We start from the raw sequence: 19,070 nt of genomic DNA, 5'->3' as shown, positions 1-19,070 counted from the left end.
CCATCCCTGAGCAGTTAAAATCTGGCAGAGCAGAAAGACACAGTCAGTGGAGCTATATCCTTAAAGAGGTAAGAGGAAGGCAGCCATGTACCAGGAGAGCCTTGGATGGCAGCTGAGACTATATAGCCCAGCATTACAGCTGGTGGTTACTCTCTAGAGAGGCTACATCGACCTGTTCCCTTTCTCTCCAAGACAACCCATGTCTCCCTCTATCACCCACAATATACAGGGCTGGAGGAATACAGGATCCAGATGCACACACTGACACACATGAGATAGGGTAGTGAGTGTGGATGGAGTTGTGAAGGGACAAAGGGATGAAGTGCGTACGAAATGAAGGGAGATGGACCTCTCTGACCCTTAGCAACTCCTTCCTCTCGGTTAGCCAGGCCTCTCCATGTTCACTCACATCCTTCCCAAGTCTAGAAGCTGGTGCAGTGGTGGAGAGGAGGCAGTCATTCTTCAGCAGCACCAAAGCATAATTCTGGGTTCTCCTATCAGATCCACAAAGGCAAACCCTGAACTGAAAAAAAAGTTAATGGCTCTACCACAAAGTCATGCCAATGACTGCAACCTGCTTCTCTACACCTGCTCAGAAAATCTTACACACACTTCTGGTTGAGCCCCTCTGTGCCCGCCCCTAGTACCACATCTCACCCTTCTGAGCTAATGAATCTGGCTTCTAATCTACTGAAAGCAATGGCCATTTGGGGCGATCACTCAAAACTTCTTCCTTTCTTTGACTCAAAACCATGCATGGTTAGTCTCTATCTCCCTGCTCCTACCCCTGGTTCCCAACACTCTTTGCTTCTAAGGTGCCTCTCCCTCCATCTCTGCCCTCTGCAGGGCTTTACTCAGTTATCCTAAAGTCACTCTTGCTTCATGTTAATTTTAAGGTTTCATGGAGAGATACTTTTTAAAAATAAATAAAAAAATTTGGGCTTAGGAGATGTCTCAGTAGCTAATGCGCTTGCTATGCAAGCATGAGAACCTGAATTCAGATTCCCAGCATCCATACAAAAGTCAGGTATGTTGGCACACCTCTGTAACCCATGGGGGTAGAGGTAGACCAGCCAGCCTAGTTGGGAAAATGGGAAGACTCATTTTCAATTTCAAAAAATGTACTGGAGAATGACAGATTAAGACCCCTGAAACCAGTTTCTGGCCTACACACACACACACACACACACACACACACACACCCCACATATATGTGCTTACACATGCATACAACACCCACATAAAGAATGAAAATGTTCAGGAAGAAGAAAAACACAAGATATTTATGGTAACTGAGATGACACTGAGTATGTACAGGGGCAGTAAATAAAGTAGGATGGATGCTGCAGGACAAACTCACAGAAGATCTTAAAGCCAGAGCAGAGTGATGACTTTTGAATGAGGAAATGCTCACGATGGGATCAGTCTAAGACCAAGAGCCTAGAACTGGATGGGATGGGGGAGCAGAGGACAGTGAATCGGGTGGGAAGGGACAGGAGATGCACAATGCTGATGGGACATGCTAGAGGAAAGGCGGGTGTATAATGTAAGCATCTTGAAAGGCACAATAGTTGGTGAGATGCAGGATAGTGAGAAGGGAGGCAGGGAGAAACATTTGCAAGAGGAAAATCCAGCAAGCCTGGTGACTAGCAGCACTGATGGAGGAGTCACATGCCTACATGCCAACTACACACAGTGAGGGCACAATGCTTCATGTGACCCTAAGTCATAGCACTCATAAGGCTCAAGTTGCAGGTTTCAGCTCCCTTGAGTATAAACAGGGCAACATAGGCCCAGAGAAGATTTGCCATTTTCATAAAATTAGCTGTGACAGAGTAGAACAAGAACCCACCATCTCTGGTGCCTTCTGAACTCTTATGGCTGCCTCTTCCAGAACCCAACTATCTCAGACAAGGGCATGTGTGAGGTACCATAGGTCCCAGCAAACTGGCCACACTGGAGCAGATGCTGAGAGTACACAGGTCTAGATCGTTTGAACTTATTAACAGCTGGCTGAGTCAACTCCACAGTGCTGAATATTTTATAGCAAAATTGCCAAGCACTATTTGTTGTTTGTCTTCTTGCTAATCTAAAGAATCATGGTAAAGACAGTTAAAGAAAAAACTGTAAAACTGTAAATCCTTCTGAGCAACTCAACAGTTCTGTGTTTCTATCAACAATTTTTCAAGGTGCCAGCCCCACAGTGATGGCAGTGTTGCAGTTGAACGCACCCAATGGGACCTCAGATTTGACCATGGGTGTGTTCCCACCTTTCCTTACTTCCTCACACAATTCATGCTGACATTTGCTGTTCTGTCTACATATGCATGAAGCACCTCAAAACCCTAACCTGAATGCAGCGGTTTGCGTAGTAACTTGAAGAAGGTCTCTCTCTCTTCTCTCTCTCTCTCTCTCTCTCTGAATGGCAGGTGCTACTCAGTTTGTTTTTATTCACATAAACTGTGTCCTTGAATTTATGGGCAAGGAAAAGCATTCGGCTTAGAGTTTGGACAGAAAGGAACCATGAACCAGTGTCCTCTAGAACAGGCTGCATTTTCAGCTTCCTGGATGAAGAGAATCCTGTGTTTTTAAAGGGAATACTAAGAAACAATGAAGATAGACACGTAATCCGTTAGCCAGGTTACAAGCCCCTTTAAAAAGCAATTTCTTCTAATGACTGTGATATTTATATCAAACTTAGAATAGAAAGAGAAACTATAAAACAGAAATGTAGTACAAAACTTTAAACAGACAGCACAATTTTTAGACTGACTATGTGAGAGAAGCTCACATTTTCTTTCTGGAAGCAAGACATTAATACTTTTGCCTTTAAGTGTCCCAAATATTGAGGCACTACTCTTGATAGGGCAGATAACAGCAAGGCTTTCTTTGTTGGCATAGTTGTTGCTATTGTCATGAAACTGTTTTCATCAAAACAAAAAAAACATGGACTAAACTCACTCTTGGTGTTGTGAGTTCAACTAAACTCGCAGCTTTTCAGACTTTAACTCTAGTAATATAAATGGTTTCTTTTAAAAAAAATGTATATTTAAAAATAAAGATAAAACGCATATCCAGGATCTTAAATCTGAGTAAAAAGAGAGATAACATCCTTGAGGTACAGGATTTAAACGTCTTTTACAAGTCTTACACAGAGTGAGCAGGTTACCAAGCAGCCAGCTCCTACAGCTTCACTACAGCACAACAGGTGAGGGCCAGGAAGGCTGCTGGCCTGTCACTAGGGCTTCAGGACGTCACTATCACACACTTGAAAATCCTGCCAGGGTTCTAAACTAAACTAACGATGACGAAATCAACTGTGAGCTCTCACAGCTGTCTAACCTACATACTACAGGTTCATCTCTAACCATCTCTAAAATACCTCAAAACCTGAGTGTGACAGAGAATGACCAGCACTAACCCTATCTAGGAAAAAGCAAACAAAACTATCAGTTATTCCATCTCCTGGATGCTGTTCAACCCACACCAACCTTACTCCTCTACTGCCTCTAGCATTAGGCCTAGCAGATGGCTCAAATGCAGAGCTCTTTGAGCATGTAGTCCTGCACTAAAACAGAGGCCGACAGAAAGCAGCTCAACTGGCCGAATGCTCCAGACCTGGGAGAAACAGAGTCCATCACTGCTGCCTGAGCAAAAGAGGCCCCAGCAGGGGCGGTGGCAGGTAAAGAAGGCAGTGACAGTCAATGTCTAGAATCAGGTCAGTGTTTCCTGTCCTCTGGGACACTTGGAGAAGACAGGAAGGTGCTCTAGAGGAAGTTAAGCAGGTCTTCTAGTATTGCCTATACCTCTCCTTGGGGACCCTGCTTTCTCTCACTTCCCCCGCAGCATCTGCCCAATATGCACCTCCTCTCCTTTCACCTGTGGGGCTGGAGCCGCTGAGCTAAGCACACCATGCCTTCTCACCCATGCTTCTATTCCTAATTCAGCACAGCAGCTGGCATAGGACAGCCACTTGACATGCGTTCTTGAACTGCTTGCTGGAGAACAATATAAAGTCTGTCACTGGTAGATGGCCATCACCGGTTCCAACTACATTCTTCTATTCTATATCTCAACTCTGATGAAAACCACAGTCAGAAAAGGCTGTGCTGAAGCCCTTGTCTCAGGTATGTAGCTGCCCTCTGTAGTGGTAGACTGGATGGCCATGGGGACAACTAACTGCCCTCCACTCCTGGCAGGCCCACCTCACACAGGAAGAGGAAAGTTCACCTCTCCCCCTCAAGTCTGCCATTTCTGTGCTCCGTCTTCTCTGGCCATGCCAAGGCTTCCTTGACAACAGAGCATGAGCCACAGGAGCAGCTGTGCTGCCTCTATTAGCACACTGAACTACCTCTGTACCAACTCTGCTTCATATTTGTCCATGCTCATTCTCAACTCGGCTGGAAGCCGAACAAGGAGCAGTTCAGCACTCAGGACAAGGCAAGCATCCAATAGCTAACTATAAACAATCTCTAGTACTGCTTGTAGTATTACAGTGAGCTAACCCATCAGAAAAACACCTTCCTTCCAGCAGCGAAATGAGTAGTGGCAAGACCATTGTTGCTAATGCACAATCCACACAGTGCTTAGGACATGCCCAAAGCTACAGCCTCTCTTAACCACAGAGCAGCCCTAGCAGGCTTACAAGTCAAACAACTGAGGTGGATGGTCTGGTGACCATTGGCAGGCTGGTCCAGTCCATCCCACCAACACTTTCTAGATATGTGGCTAAGGCTGTAATTTAAGGATGGACTTAGATGAACTCTGCCTCTCTTTTCAGCTCATACCAGCAGCTTCCTCAGCAGGAACACCATCTCTTACCCACCTGTCAGTGCTGCTTTCTTGACTTTCCGGCAGCAGTCCTCCAGCGGCAGGCATGATGTCTGTACCTGCTGTCCTGCCTATCTAGCTGCTCGCCATCCCTAGGACAATCTGAACTCTTTTTGTACTTGTGATGGCAAGTACAGCCAATGCCTGTCCCTGAAGTAACTACTGGGGTAGCATCCAGATCCTTGGTACGCAGTATCTATCTTTCACATATCAGTACCAAAATCTACATCATAACTTTCAATAATTTAAATCTGTTTCCATGGCAACTGGGCAACGTGCTTCTTATAATACTGGGGAAGGCAAACACTACATTAAGGTTCAACCCACTAAATACTTCAGTCATTTGCTTTTGTTCCTAAGTATAAAGAGACAGAATGACAGCATTTGACTCCCCTAATAACCTCTCTAAGAACTTTATTAATAATAATACAATTTCCATCTTCAAACAAATAACTACAGTACCCACTAACAAAAGGATAGCATTTCACATCTGATGGACAATGTATCTAACTACCTTACTACTGTTTAGATCCTGACTTACAAAAAAAATAAAATTATGGCAACTGATTTTTAAGGTAAACATCACTTATTTCTGCAATTGACCTTTTATACATGGCAACCCTAGAAGTCCCATCAGGGAGAGACAGAGAAAAGTTCTCAGCGCTGGTTAGAATAGCACGTGAAGGAGGCAAAGCAGACTGCTTTATTAACTTAACAAGCAACACAAAGAAAGATAAGGGTTCAAGTTTTCTTTCTTTGCCATTTGATTTCTTGCAACGGAATCTCACTATGTGGCTCACGCTGGCTTGGAATTCACAATCCTCCTATCTCAGTCACATAAATAATGCTGTGACTGTAGAAGTGGGAAGCCACATGTGGCTAACTTCTCATTCTGAAGCTGTTTGGGAGTGCCTACTAAACCTCTATGATGTTATATTTTTAATTTCTGGACATTAGTTCACACTTTTAAAGATGGCTTCTTTCTATATGGCCCCTCTCCTTCTAACTATCAGCCCAATACTGATGCCACCCTGAAGCTCCAAGTTCTAATAAAGGTTTTATAGCCAGGCAGAGGTGCAGATGCACCTGAACCAAGGCACATCCCGTTACAGTTTCTACAATGTGAATGGCTATCATAACCAAGGCGCCAAGCAGAGCTAGTGGCCAGGTTTGGTAGTCAGGTCACAGACAGGACAATGACAAAGTGGAGGCCCACAGCAAGCTAAGCCCGCAGGAAGTGACCTCACTAAAACCCCACCCAGCTCACAAAGCTCATTTTTTTATAGACTTATCTTTCTCAAATTTTACCACTGTAAGAAACATTAAATATTATTCTTTTGTATTAAACACTGTAAAATCTGTGTTAGTGAAAAGGAATTCAAATATTTTTATCTCCCTACCTTGTAAGACTTTTATGTAAATGTTTTAACCCTCTCTTCCAGGCAAAACCTTTGCTTACAGAAAGGCCCTGCTGCATTCCCAGAATTTAAGTGCCTTAGGTGGCCTATTCCTTCCTACTGTCTTTCATGTCCTTTGCCTGATTCCTTTTTCTCCCTTGGGAAAAATATTTTTATCACAACTTTTATTTTTTTGAAATTAAAATTATTACATCATTTTCTCTCCCTTCAATTTTGCCCTTTAAAACCTAACAAACAAAAAACTAGACAATTTTTAAAAACTATGAGGTTAGCAGTACCCAAACCATAGGGAAACAATACAATCGGCACCTGAGTTAGAGTAAAAACTGTCTGGGTGTGCTTTCTCCTCTGCTTTATGAACAGCACACCTTCCTGATCAAGAGTAAACTTGTGCTTTGTCAAGACACTTTGGAGGGGTAGTCTCTTTCTTTGCAACCTCAAACATGTTTCTAACACCATTAAAAATAACAGTGTGCAAATGAAAAAAAAATGTTCAGTTTGGAGGTTCTGATTTATTTTTATTTGTTTGTCATTCGTTCATTCACTCATTCATTCATTCATTCATTCAGAGACAGGGTCTGGTATGCAGCCCTGGCTAGCTTGGAACTCACAGAGATCTGCCTGACTCTCTCTCAAGTGCTAGGATTAAAGAAAAGTCCTGCTGGGTCCTGATTCTTCCTGCCAACTGGACGCTTTCTGGTTTACAAAGTAGAAGCCCTTCAAATAATGAGGCTTACCACCTCACAGCTAGGGGCCCATTGGGATGAATAGTCTCACACAGCCCACTGTACCCTGGCTCCCTGGTGAGGGAAAAGAAAGGAAATGTAGTCAGGCTGGACACCCCACAACCAGAGTCTTCCTAGATCCTTTCAGATTGAAAAAGCAGGCACTCAGCCTCACCGCAGATCTTCCAAGCAGGTCCACCACAGCCCGGCCAAGAATCTTTTACTTGAGGTCAATATGAGCTGAGTGAGACTCATTTCTACCCTATATTAGGAAGACCACAAGAACAGACAACTGTAACACAGTGTGCAAGGAGTATAAGAGGGCAACTGTTCCCAGAGCAGGCAGGCAGGTGCAGCAAGGGCTCAGGACTAAGGAACAGTGGTTAAGGGAGTAGGCAGGCTGGGAGGAGCAGACAACACTCAGCACTCACTCCTCACTGTCTAAAGCTAAAGTAACAGAAAGCTCCCACAATGAGGAAACGTCACATTCCAAAACACCCATCAAGACATGGAAGAGAGTCCATGTGGCAATCACACAGACATTGCCACTGGATGTGAATGACAGCAATATTTATTCTAGCACACAGTTAGTCAAATACATCATTAAAAAATTCAAGACTAAACAAAATGGGATCCAATTGTTAATACTGAAGACCTACCAGCTTGAAAGACTATAAATGCATGAAAATTTGGTTGCATTTGTTTAATTTAAATGAATTTAAAATTCTAAAAGCAGAGTTCACTCTAAAAGTGAATCTAAAATCTAAAAGTGAATTAGATTCACTTTTGAGACACAAAAATTCTAAGAATTGTCTTATCTGCATATGACCCTTGATTATTTCCTCAAGTACTTGATAGAGAAAATGACTCTACCCCCAGACAACATTACCATGCACTGAGTGGTAACCACAAAGAACAGAGAGATTGTTGCTATCTTCTTCTATAGAAAGCTGCTGAGCTGGGATCAGAACTAGGGTTTCTAACTCCAGAGCCTGGGGCCTGGTCTCGCCATCAACACTAGCCAGTTGCTATCTACTGTTCCCATTAATGCTTGGTCCTTTAAAAACTTGAGAGGTAAGGATGTGACTAAGTTGGAAGGGTGCTTGCCCAACACACGGAGGTAGTTGTCAGGACTCCAGTACCACACCCACTAGGTACATCTCACACTTGTAATCCCAGCACTAGGGATGAGGAAGAGGAATGTAAAGGTTGAGATCACATTTAAGGGCAGCCTAGGTATCAAGGACCCAGTCTCTACATAAACAGGAATAAAAAAACAACAAGTTTGAATATTTTTCCAATTTAGAACTCAAACTATCAACAGAGCAGCTTAGTCTAGAATACAACTGAAATTGTCTTTTTTTTTTTTTAAAAAAAAGGAAAAACCAAAATAACAATATACTCTTTGCCTTTATGACCACTGAAAATAAATCCTCTAGTTTTTCCTCTTGTTCTTCCCTTATATTAGCCAGGGGTTTTATTAGTGCCTCTCTGCAAAAGACTGTTCCATGTTTTTAGAAACCCTAAAACAGCACCGTGACTGAGAATGGGGAGGGATGCAAGAAGACAGTTAAAGTATCCTGGTACCACTCTGCTTATAAAATAACCAGAAGTCAGTCTTTCTAATAATGAACATTCTTCTTAGTTTTTGAACTTAGAACTTGTCCTAGACAAGGAATAGCTTTTAGAGTCATTATAAGAGACTCTCTGGGGCAATGTTAATGGAAGTCCTTATGACCCCTTTCCTAACCCAGATTTTTCTCCTATCCAACAACTTGTCAGCCACACCTACAAATACTGTTATAGATATAGTTATTGTGTGTCTTGGTGATTGTTCTATTGCTGGGCTGACTCACAGTTCAGAGGTTTGGTTCATCGTCGTCAGGACAGGGAGCATGGCGGCAGGTGGGCAGGCACTGGAGTGGTATCTTCATCCACAGGCCAGAGCTGGGGAAACCTGGGCTTTTGAAACTTCAAAGCCCAACCCCAGTGTCACACCTCCTCCAACAAAGCCACGCCACCTAAATCCTTCTAATCCTATCAAACAGTTCCACTCCTTAATGACTAAGTATTCAAACATCTGAGCATATTGGGGGCCATTCTTATTCAAATCACCATGTCAACTACAAACAGTAACAGACATAAAAACCCATCAGACCTCAGGAAACAAAAGTTGTGGACATAAGTACTCTTAGTATATTCTAACTCACTTTCATAATGCCACATGTAAGAGTAAGACCTGTAGCAAGGGTAAAGTCAATTTAAAGAGCTGATACTTTGGGTTTGGCAATAGGTTAATCCCCAGCCCAACAAAGCCAGTCTCCTTGGACCTCAGCTTTTCCAAAGGCCTTGTCACCTGCTCCTTACTAGGTAAAGACTACATGGACTCCCCCGCCCCAGCACTCAAAGCACAGCAGCCACAGGACAGTGGAATGCACTTCAGCTGTTTGTCTTGATCTCTCTGGGCCTCAAAATATTTTTGTGTATTAGGGAGATAAAAATTTAAATAAAAAACTTCAAAGAAGTGTACTCTACTCGTAAAATTAGAAAAATTTAATAAAAGAAATTATTAAAATCCCAAAGATACTCAGTAAGCAGGGGACAGAGTAGGGCAGAAAGAGCAGTGAAGTAGAAAAAAGAACCAATGGAAAGCTGGTTCTTTGGCTGAGGGATGTGCACAAGGTGCTTGGTTCAAGTCCCAGATCCAAGGGAAGGGGTGGCAAAGAGAGAAGAGGGGAAGAAAATGAAAGGAGTGAGGATGGGAAAGGGAAAGAAAACGGAGAAGGGGAGGGATGGAGGGAAGGAAATGAAAAAAGACCATTTCCTGAAAGGGCAAATGATATTGACAAATTTCCAATCAGAGTGATGGGGGAGCGGAGACGGGAGGGAGGACGGCTGCAGAAGAATGAGAAAGGTGATGTCATCACAAATGCTACACACATGGAAAGCAAAAAAGAATATTGAGAAAACTTGATGCCAATAAATTCTACAACCAAACTGAAGAGGACAAATCCCTAAAAAGATGCCATCAAGAAGAGAAAACCAAAAGGGAACAGACAAGACTCACCTGAAACTTCAAAGTTTCCCCTCAATGAAAAACCCAGATCTAGATAGCTTCAACAGTGAATTCTTGCAAGTATTTATAGGAGAATACCAAGCCTATCCAAGTTCTTTTAGGGAACTAAACAAGAAGAAATACATCCCAATTTATTGAGGCTGGAAATAGCCTGATACCAAACCCTAACAAGAATAAGAAAAACTCCTAAACAGAATCTTAACCAAGTAAGATTAATTGCATATTAAAATGGTTAACACATCATGGCTAAATGGAGCTGATGCTAAGAATGGTTACCATTTGGAATGCCATATAATTCATGGCACCAATAAGCCAAGAAAAACCAGAACCAACAACAAAACCAGACACATGATCATCTCAACAGATGCTGAGAACTTACCACGCAATCTAACATGTTCTTAGCTAAAAGCAACACACAGCAAGAATGTAAGAGAGTTCAACGTGATAAATGACCCACAGACCCCTATTGTTCCCACCACACTCAGTGAAAGGCAGGATGCTTCCTTTAGCTCACGGAACAAAGCCAAGATGTCCACACTCTCAGCTCTCTACCACATCACACTGGAGGCTCTGCTCGATTCAGTAAAGCATGAAAGTTACGAAAGGAGTTACACTGTTTTGTAACGGGGGTGCAGTAGGGAATGGGGGGGGGGATATTGTCCCAAGAATTTCTTTCCTTGGGGAGATGTAAACAACGTCTACCTCCTCCACCAAAATATAATCCCACCAAAATTCACCCTGGGAGGCAATCAGTTTATTAGACTCACTTGCAGAGCATGGGCTGGAGTTACAGAGAGAAACAGTCAGGCGACCCCAAAGCAGACTGGAAGGTCTATACCCAGTAAGAATGACAGTTTTCCCATAGCCAACAAGTGAAGCCCCTTTTTCCTTGTCTTCTCTAGCCTATATACTCTAGCCCTTCCCCAACACCCAGAAGCCACATGCAAGCAGAGCAGTGCTACATTCAATTGGCTGGGAGGAGTGGCCAGTGATGAGACCTCCACCCTGGAGGGAACGTCCCATGGTGACTGATGCCAGCAAACAAGCACAGCTGATTTCATAAAGACAAAGACTCAGTTGCAGTGGTGTGGCTGGGAGGATAGCACCTTACAACTGTGTCTATACAAAAGCCAAGGAAAGGACTGGATGTGTAGCAAGGTACTAGGTTGGAGTCCCAGTGCCAGAAAAAGAGAAATGCCAATGAAACCAACAAGCAAGCTACTAACTGAGATTGGCAAAGTTCCCAGACAGAGCTCACTGACCTGGGACTGACAGCTGGAAGCCAGCATAAGATCAAACTAGGCCCTTGAATGAGGGTGACAGTTGTGTGGCACAGGCAGTTGATGGGACCACTAGCAGTGGAGCCAGTGTTTACCCCTAGTGCAGGAAATGGCTCTTTGGAGCCCATTCCCTATGGAGTCTAGATTCAGGGAAGAGGGCCTTGATCCTCCCTCAAGTGATGTGACAGACTTTTTTGACTCCCCTTGGAAGGCCTTACCCTCTCTGAGGAGTGGATAAGGGTGGGGTAGGGAGAAGGTGGGAAGACAGGAGGGAGAGGGTACTAGGATTGGTATGTAAAATAAGATTAGTTTAAAAATGAAAAAAATAAAAATTAAAAAATGAAAGAAAATGGAAAAAAAGATACAAAATGGAATCGAATCTCCATGCTAGCAATTTGCACCCATATACTGAGATTCTAAAAAATATCATTTATGTTGGGCGGTGGTGGCTCACACCTTTAATCCCAGCACTTGGGAGGCAGAAACTTGCAGATCTCTGTGAGTTCGAGGCCAGCCTGATCTACAAGAGCTAGTTCTGAGACAGGCACCAAAGCTACAGAGAAACCCTGTCTTGAAAAAAAAAATAAAAAATAAAAAAATTATAATCACACTAAATGACCTCTCTTCAAATTGATCTTCAGATTATTTCAATTAATCCCAGGAAGCATTTTGAATAAATTCAGAAGCTGACTTAAACCTTAGATGTATATGTAAGGGACCCAAAAGAGCCTAGAGAAGCATGAAAGGTTGAGATTATGAAGCCATGACAGGGAAGGCAATATGGTACTGAGCCTATCCTAAGGAAATCAAGTGAATATGGTGGCTCAGACTATAATCAGAACACTCTGAAGGCTGAGGCAGGAAGATTACCAGAAATACGGGGTCAGTCTAGGTTACAGAGTGAAACAAACTGAAAAACAATGAAAATGAAAAACAAATGTCAAACATACACACACAGAGGGCAACTGGCTTTTGACAATATGCGCAAGTATTCAGTAGAGAGACTGGTCTTTGGGGTGGGGGTGGGGTGGGGGAAAGGATTTCCTATGTAAAAGCCCTGGCTGTCCTGGAACTTGCTCTGTAGACTATGTTGACCTGAAACTCAAGAGGTCCTCCTGCCTCTGCTTCCAGAGTGCGGGGATTAAAGGCATGTGCCACCACGCCTGGCTGAAACTGATCATTTTAATACATTCAAAGGTGCTGAAACAGTTAAATATCTATATGCCAAAAATGTGAATTCTTGATTCACATCTTGCCCTATGTACAAATGTTAACTATGGCCTGGAGCATAACAGTGGTCAAGCACCTGCTTAATAAATGTGAAGCCTATCACCAAAGACCAATCAACCAACCAAATTAGCTGTAACTACATGAAACACCTCAAACTATACAACTTCTCCAAGGAACTGGAGGAGGGAACCTCTGTAACCTTGAATTTGGTAAGCAGTTCTTAGACATAACACCAAAAGCACAAGGCTTAATGGAACAAGTGGATAGACTTTACTCATTGAAATCAGAACAGCTATTCTTTCCAAGACACAGCAAGGAGAAGAGAAAAGGCAAGTCACACTCTGAGACAGAATATTTCAAACCATAAATCTGATTAAAGCTCTGTATCTAGCCAGATAGTGGTGGTGCACGCCTTTAGTGTCAGCACTCCAGAGGCAGAGGAAGGCGGATACTGTGAGTTCGAGGCCAGCCTGGTCTACAGGGCAAATTCCAGGACAGCCAGGACTGTTACACAGAAAAACCCTGTCTCGGGGGGAAAAAAATCTGTATCTAAAACTCTCAAAACTAAGAAAACAACCCAATAAGTAAACATATAAAATAAATGATACTTTATCAAAGAATAACAAACAAGCACAAGAAAATATGCACAATCTTTAGCTACTGAGAAAATACAAATTCAAATCTCAATGAGAGTCTTGTATTAGAAAACTAAAAACAAACAAACAAACAAAAAAACAAAAACAAAAACAAAACTGGAGCTAGCAAGCACTGGCAGTGACCTGAAGCGCCAGAACACTTACGTACCGGGTGTGCTCCTAAGAGTGAGTATTAATATTATGTTCATGCTCAGATGCTCATTGCTCATGAGAACCAAACACAGACACAAGTAAGCAGCTGTGAACAGTGAGCAGACACACAAAGCATATCTACAACATGACAACACTGATGGGAAAGCCCTGCTGTGTCAACATCATCAGCATCTCAGGGCAAGGCAGCACACAGGGTTCTGTTATAGAAGCCAGAGACAACTAACTCAGCTAAAGTCACAGAAATGACAGCAGTGGTTGCCTGGAGATGGCCAGAGGACCATGAGGGTGGATTCTAGAGTGGTACAAAATGCTTTGGGGGATCATGGATCCATTCATTCTCCTTATCTATAGAAGGTGCCATGGGCATACGAGTGTGTTGAACTGATTAAACTGCACGTCTGAAATGGTCACTTCACTGCGGATGACAATTACACTTCAAGAAACCGTCAGAGGCCAATGGTGGGCTGCTTGTCCAGTACATGTGGAATCTGGTTCAATCCCCATCATCACTTTTAAAAATATAAAAGGTAAACTTTAAAAGATTATGGGTTGAATGTGCTTGGTAGTTTTGTCAGCATGACACAAACTGAAGTAACCTAACTGACCTGTGGCACGCCTGTGGGGCACTGTGCTGGTTATGACTGATTGAGCAGGACCCGGTCCACTGTGGGTCATGTCACTCCTGTGCAGGTGGTCCTGGGGTATATAAGAAAGCAGGTTGAGCAAGCCTTGGAAAGTAAGCTTGTAAACAGTGTTCCTCTGTGGCTCCTTAAGCCCCTGCCCTGGTTTCCCTCAAGGATGAACTGTAAAATGTAAGCTAAAATATACCCTTTCCTTCCCTCAAGTTGTTTTTGGCCAGTTTTTGATCAGACTAGTAAAACAGAAAGTAACTAGAGCAGTTGGGGTAAAGTTCAGTGGAGAGTGCCTGCCTCATACACACAAGACCCTGTGAGATACCAACTGGCGTTAAAGTAAGGAGGGACACACCTTTAATCCCAGCACCGGGCCAGCCTGGTCTACAAAACAAGTTCCAGGCTAATGAAAGCTACACATAAACCCTGTCTCAAGAGAGCGAGGGGCAGGAGAAGGGGGGGGGTGAGGGAGAGAGGAGAGGAAGAGGGAGAAGAAGAGGAAGAGGAAGAGGAGGAGGAGGAGGAGGAGGGGGAGGAGGGACTGCCTGATTCTGCAGCTCTTCAAACAGCACACTGAAACTTTTGTTGTAACAAAGTGACTGATGTTATTGCCTTCAACACAACATTCCCTTTGACCTTTACATAAACACAACTGTAAAAGTAAATGACTATTGGGTGGAAAAGTGAACTAACTGGTCTCCCTGGATTCTGCTGACTGGCTTTGAGGGAAGCCTGAATCTTAAGCTCAAGTATGAGCACAGACTGCTCTGTCACTAGATACTGAAATCATTACTAGTGCAACCTGCCCTAAGGCAGTTCATTAATTCAGGTAAACATTCACCGTACAAGCCCTCTGTGTCTGGCATTTTTGAGGTGTTGGACTTCATGCAGAAGGGCCAGGATCACATTACAAAGTTGTTGTGTGTCTTCCCTTGGAAGACACTGTGTGTACTAAGTCCCTTGGAAGTACTTAGTACTTCCAAGTCCCTTGGAAGACTGCTGTGTGTACTAAGCACACAGCAGCAGAGGAAGGCGGTAGGGAAAATGCATACAGCCAGCCCAGGACGGCTACTCTTCTCATGGAGCTGGCTGGCTACAAAGAGGTCCTTCCAGCTTGGAATAGGAAGCAGTGTAGAAAGCTAACAAGCACTGGACCTAAAGTTTGAAACTATTAATAACAACTGAAGCTTAAGTAAATTCTTAGAGATTATAGCAAAGATAATATTCCATGCCATAGCTTTTCCTTCCTGTTTTCTTTTTTGGGGGGTGGGGGGTATTTTCTGTTTGAGACAGGCCCTCACTGTGTAGCCCTGGCTGGGCTGGTACTACGAAGCCTAGGCTGACATCTTTTAGCCTCCTGGGTGCTAGGATTACAGATGTGTGCCACCACACTGGACATAAGCACATTCTTCATTCCTGATTTAGAGAATTCCAAGCTGTGGACCCGATGCGGGTTGCATACAACACCTTATATTCTGAGCAGCTGAGAATATATAGCCTGCGCTGCTCTATTTATGCAGTGAAACCAGGTCCTTCTGGTAAAATGGCTCAAAGGATATAATGCCTACTGTAGAAGCATGAGGCCCTGACTTTGATTCCCCAGTATCTTCACCATCTCCCTGTCCCCCCCACCATCTGGGCATGGAGCTGGAGAGATGGCTCAGTGGTTAAGAGCACTCACTGCTTTTGTAGAGATCTGTGTCACAAGCAACTGTAGTTCCAGTTCCAGGGGATTTGATGCCCTCTACAGGTTCCTACAGTCACATGGTACACACACTCAGGCATATACAGATATACAGAAAATAATTTTTAAAGCAGGGCATAGAATTATACTTTACAGTCAGCCAATTTAGCACATCAGCAAGTCCTAGGTTCAGCAAAAGCATCTGAATTTTGCATGCAAATGGATGGAAATAGAAAACACTATCCTGAGTAAGATAACCCAGACCCAAAAGGATGAATATGGTATGTACTCACTCATTAATGGATTCTAGCCATAAACAAAGGGCATTGTGCCTATAGTTCACAAGTCTAGAGAAGCCAAATAATAAGGTGAATCCAAAGAAAAACATATATAGATCCTCCTGAAAATTGGAAGCAGACAAGATCACTGGGCAAAAGTTGGGAGCATGGGGATGGGGGTGGGGTGGGATGGGAGGAAAGGGAGACGGGGAGAGAGAAGGGAAAAGGGAAGGATTGGAGAGAGCTTGGGGGAATGGGAGGGTTGAGATGGAAGAAGGGCAGATATAGGAGCAGGGAAGAAGATATCTTAATTAAGGGAGCCATTTAAGAGTTGGCAAGAGACTTGGCTCTAGAGGGGATCCCAGGTGTACACGGGAATGTCCTCAGCTAGGTCCTTGAGCAGCAGAGGAGAGGGTGCCTGAACTGGCCTTGTCCCATAGTCACACTGATGATTATCTCAAATATCATCACAGAACCTTTGCCTGGCGATGGATGGAGACAGAGACAGAGACCCACATCAGAGCATTGGACTGAGCTCCCAAGGTCCAGTTGAAGAGCAGGAGGGAGTTGATGAGCAAGGAAGTCAGTACTGTGCGGGGTTGGTCCACCCACTGAGACAGTGTGCCTGTTCTAATGGAAGCTCACCAAATCAAGCTAGACTGGGAGTGAACGAGCATGTGATCAAACCAGACTCTCTGAATGTGGCTGACAATGAGGGCTGACTGAGAAGCCATTGATAATGGCACTGGGACTTGTTTCTACTGCATGTACTGGCTTTTTGGGATCCCAGTCTGTTTGGATGCTCACTTTCCTAGACCTGGATGGAGTAGGGAGGGCCTTGGACTTCCCACAGGGCAGGATACCCTGCCCTCTCTTAAGACTGGAGGGGGAGGGAGGAGAGTGAGTGGGGGAGCGGGAGGGGAAATGGGAGGAGGGAAGTGGAAATTTTTGAATGGAAAAATAAATTTAAAACATGTAAGAAGGACAGCAACATAGGAACGATACCTGATGTCACCCTCTGGCCTCCACCCCAACGTACTTATTCTACATCTATGGAATGGATTTCTTAGCAGTAATGTTACTTCTTATCATGCTTAAAGTGGCTTTAAATTATAACAATTCTAATTTTAAATATTACCAGTGCTTTAAGTAATTTATGGAAAGTTATAATAGGATGCATACTGAATAACTTCTCAGTCATTTTTCCACTGTCTACACAACATCCGAGGGGTGCTTCAGGGCCAGCAGCAAGGTCTTGACATGAAGCCTCTGCTTTACCTGCTACAGGCTGAAATTTCCATGGATAATACACCCAGAGAAGGAGCCAGCAGGTCACAAAAGTTCCCACCCTCTTAGGACTTCTGCTATCTTTGAGATGAAGACTAAACCTAAATTTCAGACCTCACTAGACAGGAACAAGAATGGCCTGAGCAGCTGTACAGCCCTTTGTCCATAAGAAAACCAGACAGCATGAACACACCTGTCATGGAGGCTTGAGAAATGTGTGTTTACATAGTGTGTGTGTATCCTCTTCCCCCCCCCTCTCCTTACCTCCCTCTTAGGGGCGTCATAGCCTGTCTTAGGATTTCTATTGCTTTGATGAAACAGCATGACTAAAGCAACTTGGGGGGCGAAAGGTTTATTAGGCCTAAACTTCCATACTGCTGTTCATCATTGAAGGAAGTCAGGGCAGGAACCTGGAGCTGGGCCATGGAGGAGTACTGCTTACTAGCTTGCTCCTCATGGCTTGTTCAGCATGCTTTCTCAACCTAGGACCACCAGCCCAGGGATGGTACTACCACCCACAATGGGCTGGGCCCTCCCCATCAATCACTCACTAAGAAAATGCCTTGCAGCTGGGTCTCAGTGAGGTCTTTTTCTCAACTGAGGTTTCCTCATTTTAGATAACTCGGGCTTGTATGTCAAGTTGACACAAGACCAGCCAGCATATAGCCTAACTTTCTTCTTTGTCTTTTGTATTTTGGAAGCACGATCATATGGAAACACAGGTACTGAAGTCCTGACTCAGGACCATATTATGGCCCATGCAGCCTCTCAGCTTAAGTTCTATGTGGACTTTACCAGAGTGCACTTCAATGGTTTCTACCTCAAGTCTTTCTGACTGCATCTCAGTAGAGACAGATCATCTGGATTTGCCACCCTCCCATTATCTATGCTCTGTCAAAAACAAACAAACAAAAACAAAGAACAACAACCAACAAAACAAAAAACAGGGCTGGCAAAATGGCATGAGATTGTGGTTGGTTTTGATGCCAACTTGTCATAAATTAGAATTACCTGAGTAGAGAGGATCACCTGAGGAAGTGTCCTAATTACTTTAATTAGGAAATTAAATTTCCATGGGAAACCCCAACTGTGGTTGACACATTCTCGTAGCAGCCAAGTTAAAAGGTTATGGCAGAGGGAAATCAGTAAATTTTTTCTCATGTGGCCTTCTCTTGCCATCCAGGTGAGTTGGTGATACTGCTTCCTTCAACATAGTCCGGGGTTTCCAGACTTCCATCATGGGCTGAGGATGAGGGATAGTCAGGAATCTTTCAGGCTTGGGTAGCAGACTAAAGCACCCAGCCCTATGAACTGACCATCTAGCCTCTCTAGTGAGAGATAGCTATTGTGGTATGACTCCAACTGCTGAAGTACCCTGCATCAAGAACTAAAGAATTACCAGGTTCTCAGACTCTCAGCTACGAGATAAATGCTACTATTTTAACAGACGCTGACTTAATAAATTCTTTTATATATAATAAATATAATAATTAGTCATCCATTCCATTTCTTCTGTTTCTCTGAGAACGCTGACTAATACATGTGACCTGAGTTGAATCCCCAGAACTCACATAAAAGTAGAAGGAGAGAGCCGACTCCACAAGGTTGTCCTCCAGCCTCCACACATACACCATGGCACATGAATGAATGTATGCACATGTATACATACATACAGACACACAACCCCTCTTGATTATCACCTACATAATATATAAGTAAAGTAAAATAAAGCACACTCAAAGTTTAATGAATGTCAAGAGTGTGTGAAAAGTAGTCCTTCCTACATAAATAGTGCATCCAACAGAGGAACAGCCCTGACAA

The 19,070-nt window shown here is 43.6% G+C and overlaps 1 protein-coding gene across 6 annotated transcripts in view; it reads right to left on the bottom strand.

Annotated features, from left to right (window-relative positions):
* Window positions 1–19,070, bottom strand: part of Mrtfb (myocardin related transcription factor B) — a 148,127-nt gene that overhangs the window by 111,046 nt on the left and 18,011 nt on the right. The window contains exon 3 of one of the 6 annotated variants that reach the window (XM_085694532.2): window positions 13,974–14,064. The exons of the other annotated variants lie outside the window; for them this stretch is intronic. The gene's annotated coding sequence lies outside the window, so the exon portion shown is untranslated. The remainder of the gene's footprint in view (window positions 1–13,973; window positions 14,065–19,070) is intronic. 6 annotated transcript variants of the gene reach the window in all.

The sequence above is a fragment of the Myodes glareolus genome, chromosome 9 (genome assembly GCF_982192425.1).
Source record: "Myodes glareolus chromosome 9, mMyoGla1.1, whole genome shotgun sequence".
NCBI lineage: Eukaryota > Metazoa > Chordata > Mammalia > Rodentia > Cricetidae > Myodes > Myodes glareolus.
This window is presented reverse-complemented; position numbering and strand designations above follow the sequence as displayed.